Source organism: Herpailurus yagouaroundi, unplaced genomic scaffold (assembly GCF_014898765.1).
Source record: "Herpailurus yagouaroundi ecotype Mexico unplaced genomic scaffold, PumYag 248, whole genome shotgun sequence".
Classification (NCBI taxonomy): domain Eukaryota; kingdom Metazoa; phylum Chordata; class Mammalia; order Carnivora; family Felidae; genus Herpailurus; species Herpailurus yagouaroundi.
In genome coordinates, this window is record NW_024412465.1 from 4,808,733 (window position 1) to 4,820,607 (window position 11,875).

General features: G+C 45.6%; 1 protein-coding gene across 1 annotated transcript in view; it reads right to left on the bottom strand.

Moving 5' to 3' along the window:
• Positions 1 to 6,935: 6,935 nt before the first annotated feature.
• LOC121020215 (translation initiation factor IF-2-like) overlaps positions 6,936 to 11,875 on the bottom strand; it is a 13,668-nt gene continuing 8,728 nt past the window's right edge. The window contains exon 2 of the mRNA XM_040460162.1: positions 6,936 to 7,188. The gene's annotated coding sequence lies outside the window, so the exon portion shown is untranslated. The remainder of the gene's footprint in view (positions 7,189 to 11,875) is intronic.

An 11,875-nucleotide genomic window follows, 5' to 3' on the forward strand; every position in this document is an offset into this window, starting at 1 on the left:
TGACTTTCCCTTCAGCCGACTCACAGTTCATTCTCTTTTCTCCCACCGTCTCTTCCAAGCACATGGCCACTACACCCAAGTTGGCTCAACGCTGCAACCTTCGAGAAGGGACAACTGAGCAGAGTGTTGATCCGAAGAAACCTTCTGGGTGACTTGATCGAGCCACAAAGGCACCCCCTAACCTCCCCCAGGGCTTGAGGATATGGCTCAGAACACCAACGTCCATGTGAGTGTTCGTGTCTTACGGCTGCCGTAATGAAGCAACAAGCTTTTCATCTTCTACCAACCACAGAATGGGGGGCTGACACAAGAGACATTGATTTCCCACCGTCCTGGAGGCTGGCCGTCCAAAATTCAGGCAGGGCCAAGGCTCAGCTCCTCCTGAGCCCTCTCTTCTTGGCGTGTAGAGGCCATCTGTCTAGAACACCAGTCATACCTGCCCACCTTGTCCACATACTTGAACTGGATAGTGTCCATCTTTCTAGGCCTTTCCATGTCAGTGAGAACCAAGGCAGTTTATTTCAACGTATTTGCCTCATGCTCTATGCCTTACCTCAACTTTCAGCTTACGTTCATGATCTATTTTATTTTATTTTATTTTATTTTATTTTAATTCCACTATATGTAACAAAAATAAACTCAGAACGGATGAAGGGCCTAAATGTGAGACCTGAAACCATACAAATCCTACAAGAAAACACAGGCCATACTTTCTCTGACATGGGCTGTGGCAACATTTTTCTAGATGTGTCTCCTGAGGCAAGGGAAACAAAAGCAAAAACAAAACAAAACAAAAAACTATTGGGACTATGTCAAGATAAACAGCTTTTGCACAGCAAAGGAAACCAGCAAAGTAAAAGACAACCTACCCAATGGGAAAAGATATTTGCAAATGACATATCTGATAAAGGATTAGTATCCAAAATATATAAAGAATGTATACAACTGAACACCAAAAAAAAAAAAACAAAAAAAAAAACACAAAAACCCAAAAAATCCAATCAAAGATGGGCAGAAGACATGATCTTTAACTCATGTAAAGCTTTATTTTAAAACAATGGTTTATAGAGTTTTGAAACTCTGACATAGACAGTCCATGACAAAGGGTTTCAATTTTTAGAGATTAATAGATTTTGTGTGTCTCTTTTCCCATTAGCAATAAAAGCTGCCATTCATTACTAGCTTGTAACAAATATTCATTGAATCAAATCTCAGTAACAGCAAATGTCCAGTCACTTAAAGGATTCCCAAGTAAATCACAAAGGTGATCAGGAAGTATCACACCCTTGAATAGGTTCATAGAAACTCATAAGTCATGAGCCCTTTTGATACACAAGAAACATAAACACAAGCAAGGTAGCATTTTTAGAGCCTCCTAACAATGTGCAAAATCAATTGAGTTCAAGCCCTGCATGTGTTCACGTTTTTGTCACATTTGCGCAACCACCAATACAGGGTGAAGTGTTTGTTAGGGCCAGAGTAATAAGCCAGGCAAATAAGGCAACACGCGCCCACATGCGCGCGCACCCACACACACACGACTCATTGTTGCAAGAGGCATGCCATTTTAGATTGCAAAGAAAACATCACGGTCAGCGGCTAATGTTGCCTGCTTCAAAAGAAGCCATTGTAAGTTGGATCGCGGTGTGTACTGGAGGTGAGATATGGCGGGCGTAATCTGGCACCTTACATTTGCAGCTGGCATCCTTACAAAGCTTCCATGCTTGGGTCTAATCAGCAGATTATCTCCGTGTCTAGACAGTGAGTTAGGCCTGGCAAGAGGTTGGCTTTGCTCATGCAGATAGAGGGGGCTGGCAAAGTCTATCAAAGGTCTTTGAGTACAGAGCCCTTCCCACACATGAACTGGCTTTTTGAATTCCAATGGATGTGTTGGCTCTATCCAGTGAAAAACCTCCCACACATTATTTACCTAAAAACGTTGCTTGTTGAGATCATTTTTGGCAAGAGCCATGGAGTATGATTAATCATTATTCCCCGGTCTTCATATTGGTGGTCATTTTTGTTTGCATGTGGTATTCTATCATTCCTTGGGGGACGTTTTCACATGCTAATGGTTTACCCTTTTCTGCACACAAATCTATCTAAAACTATCTCATGGCTTCAGCATCTTGTTCGTAGGTAGCATGTCTGGAATAGTAAGGCATAAAAGAAAGCTACTTGTCTGGTTGATAAAACAAAACAAAACAAACAAAAAAAAAAATGAAGAGAAACATGGCCATGAACTGACTCCTCCATTGTAAAGAAGGAAAGTGCTATAAAACCATCACGATAATATTGGTTGAATGTTATCTGTGCGCTAAGTCCTGTGCTAATTGCTTCACAGACATTATCTTCCTGAAACTAGTGAGTCAGGGCTATTGGGATTATTCAAGTGGGAGCTGGAGTCTGAACTCAGGGTTTGGCTTCAGCCTCTGAGTTCTTAACCACTAGTCTATACAACAGAGCATTTCAGGGCTCAGCATAATCATTCTATGTGGGTTTCTTTTTTTTCTTTTCACATCAGGATCTTGGAGTTCTTTCAAAGTATAAATAAATGGGGAATTTTTTTGTGTGAAACAGAAACTTTTTGCTAGAAAAAAAAAATTTTTTTTTTGCTTTTTCTATTTAATCTTTCTCCAGGCAGAAGATTATAACTGAGGGGAAAATGGTGAACCCGTTCAAGCAGGAATAGCTGATTATGCGTAAGAAGATACGAAACACCCTTGTGACTTTGTTCCAACACAAACTGGGAGCGGGGCCGTCGGAGAAACCAGTTCTCAGCCACCAGTTGGGCCCCTCGACTTGGAATCGATGAGTTCTGTCGAGGTATTTTTCATTGGTGGTTTCTACAAGGTGCCAACGGCTTTTTCTCAATGTGAAGTTTCTCAACCAGAGACTCTGTGCATATCTGTTTCCCACGTGCTCCTGAAGGCCTCAGAGCTGTGAAAAAGAAAATCATTTGTTTCTGGAAGTGCAGAATTGGGGACAGCCCTGTGACTTCCCCACTTTGTTCAGGTGCAAGGGACAATGCGGGTTGAAGCTCCCAGACTTCTGTTTTTCCCTCTGTACCCCTGGCCATTTTATGTTCCCATCACACCGCGTGGTGACAAATTTGTCGTCTCTTGCTGATGGCCTCGAGAGGAAGGAGTGATCGCAGTGTGTGGTTGTTACTGGTTGGGCTTCAGGTCGGGTTGGGTCCAGTGGTTCTTCAAGAAATTACTTTTATAAAACGAAAAAGACTCATATTCAGAACTGATAAGAGCGTCTTTCAGATAAAGTGGAGTGGGTGTGTCAGGAAAGGCAGACGGCTGGTAGGACATCCACCCAGCGAACAATGAGACTTTCTAAGGGTATTTCTTGAATCGGCTGGAGCCCAGTGGAGTCCTGGCTGCATGCCTCTATTTCAACCATCTGTCTGGGTCTCTTCTCTTCTTCCTCATGTTCCCTATTACCTCCCGCCTCACCATGACATCGCCTCCTCCTACGGGCTCAAAAAATGGCGTCTTCCCTTTGGACGGGCAAGGTCACCACCAACGGGCCGATGGAAACAACGTATTTGGGACTGAATTTCTTGCATTTGCAACTCTTCAGCCATGAGCAGTTGATTTTTTCTCCATCACGCAAAGTTCCTCAGATCACCGATGCTGGCCACAATCTGCAGTGAAACGAGATCCCTGGGTGATGCATGTGCACATTACAGATTTATTTAAAAAGCCTGCTCTAGAAGGATTTCTTACATCCTTACATTATGGTTCTTATCATTGCAAAGCAACACACATGATACCCTGTATTAGAAAGCACCCATTTTATATTCAAAAGCGCTTACCAGGATGCCATGAAACACATTCACCCCAGATTACTCCGTGTACCCCGATACTACATCTACACTTAAAATTTCTTTTTGGGTTTCTAGGGGCGCCTGGGTGGCTCGGTCGGTTGAGTGTCTGACCTTGGCTCGCCTGGGTGGCTCGGTCTGACCTTGGCTCAGGTTGCGATCTCACAGTTCGTGAGTTCGAGCCCCGATCTCACAGTTCGTGAGTTCGAGCCCCGTGTCGGGCTCTGTGCTGCCAGCTTCACATTCTGTGTCTCTCTCTCTGTCCCTCCCTCCCCAGCTTGTGCTGTGTCTTTCTCTTTCTCAAAAATAAGTAAACACTAAAAACATTTTCTTAAAATTCTTTTTTTTTTTAAACAGATTTGCTCTCACAATCCATTAACTCAATGCGGGTTAAGTTATGAGCCAAAGAGGAACCCTAGCCCTCTTTCAAAGTAAACAGTACTCAGAAAGACTCCTACAGTGGCTCATCGTTCCCCCCCCTCAAAACCAAAGCTAAACCCCCAAAGGGCATGTGCTCCAATGCCAGGGCACCATGTGAAATCTTAGACACAAATTATACGTTAACAATTTGCAACCACAAATTCCCAGATGACCAGTAACTGTAAGAGTTACTTACAAAGAAAAGAAAAAAGAAGAAACAAGAAACGATAAAGAAAGGAGACATTCTTCCGGCGAAGGCTTTATTTTCTCATGTGGAAACTGGCTTCTTTATCACGTTTCTCTTCCAAGATGTGGATCAACTTAACGGCTGGCCACTTGCCACGTGCTTCATTCGCTTTGAAATGCCTCTGATCAACTTGTTTCTTGACCACTGTGTTCTCCTCCTTCTAACCTACCTGCTTAGCCACAGTTACCATGTGCATGTGGGGTAAGCGGCTGCACTTTTCAAGGTCTTTGCCAAAATTATATAAGTAGAGGCACTTGTCTTTCTTTATTAAGCTAATTTTTTTTTTTTTTTTTTTTTTTTTTTTTTTTTGCTTTCAGCTCTGATGTGCCATTGACCGCGGTTTATCCTCATTTCTACTAATCTCACTTCCACTTGTAACGGGTATTCGCCACATGCATGATTCACCTAAAATGTGTTATATTTCCCATTTATAGTGTATCCTGTTGTAGCAAAATCACGGCAGATTTTTTTTTTTTCTGGGTTGTGGTCTCTGTAAGAACAGTTCAAATGAAAATTTCTAAAAATGCCAACTTTCCTTTCCCAGGCCCCTCCCCCCGTTTTGGATGTAGCTGGATTGAAGATCCAAAGGGTTTTGATATCATCAAAGGTTACTTCTGACTCCAGCACCAGGATGAAGAAGTTCGAGTCTTTTGAACTCACGTCAGTTGTATTTTCAAATGCTGGTCATATAATTGTTTGCAAATGTGTGGAACATACTTTAGAAACACCCAGAAGGCACGAGGCGGAGATGATCAAAGGAGACTAGGATTAATACTTGAGTATCACATATGGAGATGAATTTTCAAAAATACATTCAGTCTGCATTTCTACTTTCAAAGAAAAGCCTCCACTTCCTGTGGGTACGGGGGTTTATCTTTGTCCCTGAGCATCCAGACCTTGAGAAATGACCCAAGTGCTGAGGCACAGAACTCAGCAACCAGCTTTGACTTTGGACGGGTATCCCTACAGTCCCTAACACAGTGTGATTTCAGGCAGACAGGGACATTCTCCCACCCAAAGCAACCAAAATAATCACAACAAGAAAATAAATAATAAGAATAAGAAGAATGAATCATAATAATTCTGATGTTCGAGAGCCAGGTATTTGGTCTAAAACCAACCTCCTTACCTTTCGCTTCTGAAAATGCAAATGGCCAGTGGTGGGCTTGCCAGATTCAGCAAATAAGAATACAGAACGTCCAGTGAAAGGGTGGTTTTGGGTTAACAACGGGTACAGGGGATTCTGTATCTTCGGTGCCCCTAAAAATAGGGGAGCACAAGGTTGGGTCTACCTGGGAGGAGAGCTGGGCAGCCGTCTGCAGACATAGAGCTCCAGGTAGGAGGTGGCACCTGAGGATGGGTCGCCACGAGGAAGGAGAAAGGCATCCTGGGAAACTCTGCCCCGTCCATCGCTCGGTCCTGAGCCAGCCTTGTTGCCGGGACCATCCCGACAGATCCCTTCGCTGAAGATACGGGGGCCACAGAATGAACTCCTGAGATGTCTGCTGGGAGCTCCCAAGAACAAATGCATATTGACAAGTTTATCCTTGCATGCCTGAAGTCCTTCGGTCCCCTAACCACCCGTCCCCTAACTTGCACTTTAGGCCAGGTTATCCTTTCCTCTGTCATCCAGTCTTGCCCCGTGAGCTTCATGCTCTTGGTGATTTAGTGAAATAAAGTTTAAGGGGAAAAGCAAAACGTCTTCCATTCCTGCCAAGTCCTCTCTCTCTCTGTCTCATTTCATTTGGCTTCTCTTTCCCCTTCTGTGTCCTCTTCTGTTCTCTCACGAAGCTAATGTGATACTAATGACAGGTGGGACCTAGCTGGCTTTGAGTGGAGAGTTGGGCAATCAATGCAGGAGAATTTAATATGAAATTGAATCGCCTATGTAGAGAATCCCTGATTTACATGGATCCCAAAACTCCAGTGTACTTGGCTGGCACATAGTAATGCCTTTAATTTTGATATCTATCTATCTATCTATCTAGGTATGTATGTATGTATCTATCTATCTATCCATCTATGTCTTCATCTATTATCTATCACCCATCCAGCCAGCCATCTATTATCTATCATCTATCTATCTATCTATCTATCTATCTATCTCCAGTCTATCCATCCATCCATCATCTACCTATTCATCCATATATTATCTATCTATCTATCTATAGATATATGTATCTATTGCCCATCCATCCATCCATCTATCCATCTATCCATCCATAATCAATCACCTATCTATCTATCTATCTATCTATCATCTAGCCACCCACCCATCCACCCATCCATCCATCCATCCATCCATCCATCATCCTACCTACTTATCCATCTGTCTACCCACCTACCCCCATGGATTAACATGGTGAGGTTATCCCCTCACTTAGGTTCCAAGATCCTTATTACTTTCCCCTCACAAAACCACCACACCGTCCCAAACCACCCCCATAGTCTGACCTTAGATTATTACCCAATTTTATTTTTTCTTATAAGCCAGTCCAAGCCATCAGTTGGGTTAAAGCAAGTGGGACAAATATTCCCACACCATGTCACATCTATTCTCGGTGACAAGTTTTCAGTTTTTATCCAGTCTTCTTGACTGCAGAAGTCATTACGTTTATTTTGTTCTCTTTTTTTTTGAAGAGGTGGAGATTATGCTGCTCCAGAATGTGGGCGAGATCATCGCATCCTGGAAAAACAAAAGTAGACAAGCAGTGATGACATACCTATGGGACTCTTGTACTAAGAACAATAATCATTACGGTTGGCATTATTGTAATTTTCAATGCTATGGAAGAAGATCCAATCTATCAGAAGCCAGTGACTGTTGCCTCACTCGCTTCTCAAGAATCTATCCTGGCTAGAGTCATGCAGCTGTCGTATGAATCTTTCCAGCTCATTCCGAAGGGATGGACCAATGGAGAGATATAGGCAGATGTATAAAGATGTATAAAGATCTTTCTCTGTCATCTCTCTAGCGCAGAGCCCTGAGATTATTTAAAATCCTCAGAAAGTCCGGTCCAGTTGCCAACACCGATGGCTAATTCACCACCGTGTCCTCAAACTGGCTTTCCCTCCTTCTCCGCGTCACCCTCCCCCCACTTCCTGAAGTTTGTTCCTGGCTCTCTGTCCTCAAGTAAATGACTTGCACAGAAGCCTTGGCCTCCGGCTCTGCTCTCAGTGGTCCTCTGACGATTTTGTGCCTACAGACTAAACTCTGGGGGTAACAAACATCATCAAATGAATGCACTGACTTCTCTGAAAGGAAATCAGTTGTGTTTTTCTCACACTGACAAAATGAACCTCATTTTATTTTAAGACTATGAACTTTTTGGCAATCTGGGTTTTTAAAAAAAGTTTTTTAATGTTTATTTTTAAAAGAGAGACAGAATGTGAGTGGGGATGGGGCAGAGTGAGAGTGAGACACAGAATCTGAAGCAGGCTCCAGGCTCTGAGCTGTCGGCACAGAGCCCGACGTGGGGCTCAAACCCACAAACTGTGAGATCATGACATGAGCCAAAGTCAGACGCTTAACTGACTGAGCCACCCAGGCAGCTGGCAATCTGGTTTTTAATGACTCCCACATGTATGCCATTGAAAGAAAAGTGTGCCTCAATGTATCCCCCTGAAGCATTTGAAATCTGATTAAAAAAAAGGAACATATAAACTAGACAGAAAGGTACACCCCTCCACCCCCTATCCACGGGGTTAATATCTAGAATATGCAAAGGATGTCTATTAAAACAAAGCAGAAATCTAACAGAAGATGGGGCAATGTATGGAGATAAATGGTTCTTATTTTTTGTTTATTTATTTGTTTTGGTGGGGGGAGGGGCAGAGAGAGAGAATCCCAAGCTCCAGCCCACAAACTGTGAGACCATGAGCTGAGCCAAAATCAGCAGTTGGATGTGTAACCAACGGAGCCACCCAGGCACCCCCCAAACATGGTTCTTAGAAGAGAAATTCAGGTTGCCAGGCAGGTGAGGAGACTGGGGTGGGGGTGGGGGGCACATGGGTGGCTCAGTCAGTTAGGAGTTCCACTTCGGCTCAGGTCATGATCTCGTGGTGTATGGGTTTGAACCCTGCGTTGGGCTCTGTGCTGATGGCTCGGAGCCTGGAGCCTGCTTCAGCTTCTGTGTCTTTCTTTGCTCCTCCGCTGCTCGTGCTCTGTCTCTATGTCTCAAGAATAAACAACCATTAAAAAAAATTTTAAGAAAATCAAGAGATGGTCCTGGCTTATCCAGGTGGGCCCAATGCGGGCGAAAGAGGTCACAGGTTTGACCCAACATTGGTGGCTCCGAAGATGGGAGAAGGAGCCATGAGCCAAGATGTGCAGGCAGCCCCATGGGGTCACTCTACACTTCTTCTCGCACTTTCCAGGCACTCTTACTTCCTCCACATTCTCCTTATTTCTTGTATTTTCTTATTTCTTGGATGGTAACACAGCCGCGTGTCCCTGACACAGGAGACGGGCAAAACCTGTTCTGGTCTATCCCGTGGGTGACAGGAGATACGGCGCCATCCTGGTTGGCTTAAAGCAGCAGTCCTCAAACTGGGCACCGAACCCGTTTCAGTTACAAAGGTGTCCCTTGATTCCCATCAAACGTTCGCAGACAAACCTACATGCTATTTACCCGTGGCCTTGGCACATTGAGAGATGGTGTGTAAATAGTTTGCAGACTTCTGCCCATACGGAGGCAACATAAACTTTGCCTGCTCTTCTCCCCGTGAGATTTCTTTGTAGAAGAATTATTCCAGGGCCTTCTGCCAGGTGCAAAATGCTCACCTGGCAAATGCACCCTCTCTCCCTCACGTGGTTCTGCAGAAAAGGCGCGGCGTGGTTCTTACATATTCCTCAGCTGCTCCCAAGTCTTGTCATGGTGTAGGACCCCGGGCGGAGATGCTGGAGACCCACGTTTAGCCCCCAGTCTTTCGTTTCGATGGCCTGACCGTCGTGGGGGGTCCCATGATTTTCTAGGTGGCTTGTGGAATATGGAGCAGCATGCCTTCCTGAGGCCGGCATTGCACAGAAAACTAGTCCCTGTTCCCCTTCAGAGTGAACCAGCAAATACGACGTACCCACTAACTTTTCCTTCATTACGTTCCATTTCCGTTACGAGTCTCTTGGACGACTTAGACTCTGCCAGGGCCCTTCATGCCTGAACGCACAGCCAGAAAACTGGGTTGGCTTCGAATAAAAGAGTATGACATTATTTTGTTGTTGTTCCCGTAAAGCACAGTGTACGTGCTTTATTTCACACACGTGAATGGATGGTCTCTATCCGCCGATGGGGAGACCCAACCGTCTTCCCTACCTGGGTCGACCTGGATGGATACCCATGAGCCCCGAATGCTTCATTGTAGACGAGCAAAGCCTGTCGTGAGGTGTCTCCACCACAACAGGCACATACACGTATTTATTCTAAAGAAAAATACACAGGAAGCACAGGGATGCCCAGCGATATCTGTTAACTCAGTCGTTCCTGAGTTAAGCCCACGAGCTGTGATTTCTGCCACATGGGAGTTTTTAACAACCAGAGCTAGACAAAGGCTCAGGTCACTTGGCTTCTGGAGTCGCACACGCTTTCCCCGCATCAAGGTCACGCCGCCATTATACCAACAGCGTCGTTATCTGCAATTAATTTCGCCGCGTAGATGATATATACGGGTTATTGTTTCCGTATGTGGGGAGCATGTGTATCATATCTGTGTTCCTTCAAAAAAGAAGAAAAAAAAAAAAAAAAGAAGGTCTCATTTTCCAGGTGTTGAATAGGTGGTGTGGCCCCAGGGTTGAGGTTTATGTAGGAACATGTTACTTGCTTTTTACTCGCTTCACGGTCCTGAAATGTTTAGTCTCCACTGGAAACTTACACAACCTCACGGCTTGGCGCGTGTCATGTAAGGATCCAGGATCAATGCGGCTCAGTAAACAAAAGCAGCCCCTCCTTCCTGTTCCCTCGGGCCGTGTGGGGAGGTGGGAGGTGGCTCATCAGAACACGGGTCTCATCCATTAAGATCCTCGTCCGTGTGCACTCAGCCCTTTCGTGTCAGGCTGATGGTCCCAGGGGCTCCGATTGTGCTGTTCAGTGCGTGTGTTTCTCTGGGCACCCGGGTGGCTCAGTCGGTTAAGCCTTTGGCTCAGGTCATGATCTCATGGTTCGTGGGTTCGAGTCCCGCGTCTGGCTGTGTGCTGACAGCTCAGAGCCTGGAACCTGCTTTGGATTTTGTGTCTCCCTCTCTCTCTGACCCTCCCCCACTCATGCTCTCTCTCTCTCTCTCTCTCTCTCTCTCTCTGTCTCCAAAATAAATATTCAAAAAAAGAAAGCTTTTTTTTTTTTTAATTTTATTTTAGAGACAGAGAGGCAGATGAAGAGAGAGAGAGAGAGAGAGAAAGAGAGAGAGAATCCCAAGGAGGCTGGAGACACCCTGCCCCACGTGCCATGTTTGCTTTCCCACGGTCGCCAAAAGAGGTCACAGGTTTGACCCAACATTGGTGGCTCGGAAGACAGGACAAGGAGCCATGAGCCAAGATGGGCAGGCAGCCCCAGGGGGTCACTCTGGATTGTCGAAAGGGATGGACCGTCTCTGTGTCAGCCAACTGCAGCCAGCCATCGAAGGATTGCAGGAGCCTGGCCGATCCCACGTGAAGGCCCTTTTTCCAAGGAGGAAAAGAGAAGCGCGCCAGGCCAACGAAGAACAACGCATCCAGCCACATCAGTTTACAGTAAATCAGGAGCCGACATGTTCAACCAGAAAACACGACATGGTTCTATTCCCTAAATTGCAATATTTCTATTATTAGTTGAAAAACATGGCATTTGAAGGTTGCTATAAGGTTGCTTATTACCTCTATTGTCATTGTAATGCAACATACTTAACCCTCGGATAGAGCGGACGGCTACTGGACAGGGGTGAATGGTGTCTCCTCAAAACGGAACACAGGATGTTCCTTATTTGTAAATAGGGTCACTGCAGATGTAATGAGTCAATATGAGTTCATCCGGGATCAGGGTGACCCTAAATCCAATGACAGGTGCCACTGTAACACACAGAAGAGGGACACACACGCAGAGGAGAAGCCACGTGAAGGCAGAGGCAGAGACGGGAGGGACGCGGCCAAGAGCCCAGGGATGCCTGGAGCCCCAGAAGCTGGAAGAGGCAGGAAGGAGCCTCCCCCAGAGCCTCTGGAGGGAGCACAGCCCTGCCTGGATTTAAAGGGCCCTGCCTCTCCTGGATCTCAGCTGCCCTGCCCTGCCTGGATCTCAGTGGCCCTGCCCTGCCTGGATCTCAGCGGCCCTGCCCTGCCTGGATCTCAGTGGCCCTGCCCTACCTGGATCTCAGCGGCCCTGCCCTGCCTGGATCTCAGCGGCCCTGCC